Genomic DNA, 1,591 nt, shown 5'->3' on the forward strand with positions numbered 1-1,591 from the left:
ATCCAGGAATACAGAAATAGAAGTCGCTGAGGAATGAAATCAATAGGAAGTGCAGGGAAGCTATGACGAAATGGCTGCATGAAAAATGTGAAGAAACTGAAAAAGAAATGTTTGTCGGAAGGACTGATTCAGCATATAGGAAAGTGAAAACAACCTTCAGTGAAATCAAAAGTAAGGGTGGTAACATTGTGAGTGCAATGGAAATACCAGTGTTAAATGCACAGGAGAGAGCGGATAGGTGGAAAGAATACGTTGAAGGCCTATATGAAAGGGAAAATTTGTCTGATGTGACAGAAGAAGAAACAGGAGTCGATTTAGAATAGATGATCCAGTATTAGAATCAGAATTTAAGAGAGATTCGCAGGGCTTTAGATCAAATAAGGCATAAGGGACAGATAAGATTCCATCGCAATTTCTAAAATCATTGGGGGGGGGGGGGGGGGGGGAAGTGGCAACAAGGAAACTATTCATATTTGAGTGTGGAATGTTTGAGTCTGCCGACATACCATCTGACTTTCGGAAAAATATCATCGACGCAATTCCGGAGGCTGCAAGAGCCGACAAGTGATAGAATTAAATTAGAATTATTTTAATACCTTCAGATGCTGACGAGCGTTGATATGTATCAACGGGGACAGGTGAAAATGTGTACCCTGACCGGGACTCGAACCCGGGATCTCCTGCTTACATGGCAGACGCTCTATCCATCTGAGCCACCGAGGGCACCGAAAATAGTGCGACTGCAGGGACTATCTCGCGAACGCCTCCCGCGAGTCCCACATTCTCACCTTGTATGTCCAGACACTACATTCGTAGTGTCCCACCCCAACACACTCACTAATCGTGGAAGACATTCTTACCAAGTCCCGTAAGAGTTCGGGGAATATGTGTGCATCCGCACAGAAGAAGAAGATCATGGCTGGTATTGCCATAACTATATACTTATATGGATATGGTGTCTGTTCTTGCGGACATGCTTTTTTTTTAAATCTCATTTTGTTCTATATTGTTCGTTGAATTTGTTCGTGGCGGGCGTCCGATGACACTCGTTAGTTGATCCGTTCACTCAGTTTTTTTGTTACACAGGGTAGCTAAATCCTCTGACCGAACACGCTGAGCTACCGTGCCGGCGTCCATTCAGATATCGGGGCAGTGATGGTAATTTAAGTTCAACAAATAAAAGTAACTCTTACCTATCGTTGCTGACTAGACTCATGGTGTTAACTGACGTCTTTGATATTACAGATTTTTACGTTACTGTATGTAGATCAGAATTAGTTCAGATATCGCTATTGATGCGTCGTGTTGACGGAACGGCTGTCAAAGTTCAACAGCATGAGGGGAAGCGGAAGTTTGCCGGACACACACATTCCAGTCCTCAGACTACGAGAAACCTATTGAACCCACTCCCTTCTACGTCACAATGGGTGGAATACGGATCTGGGCGTCAGCCGTCTCCTCCACGCTGTCGAGCAGCATTCCATATTTCTGGTACTCTGCGATCCGACCACTATCCAGCAGGCAGATGGCGTCCGATTGTTCATCATAAGCACATGGGGGAAGTGGAGCACAGTGTAACAGGCGGCACAGT

This window comes from Schistocerca nitens, chromosome 5, assembly GCF_023898315.1.
Source record: "Schistocerca nitens isolate TAMUIC-IGC-003100 chromosome 5, iqSchNite1.1, whole genome shotgun sequence".
Taxonomy (NCBI): Eukaryota; Metazoa; Arthropoda; class Insecta; order Orthoptera; family Acrididae; genus Schistocerca; species Schistocerca nitens.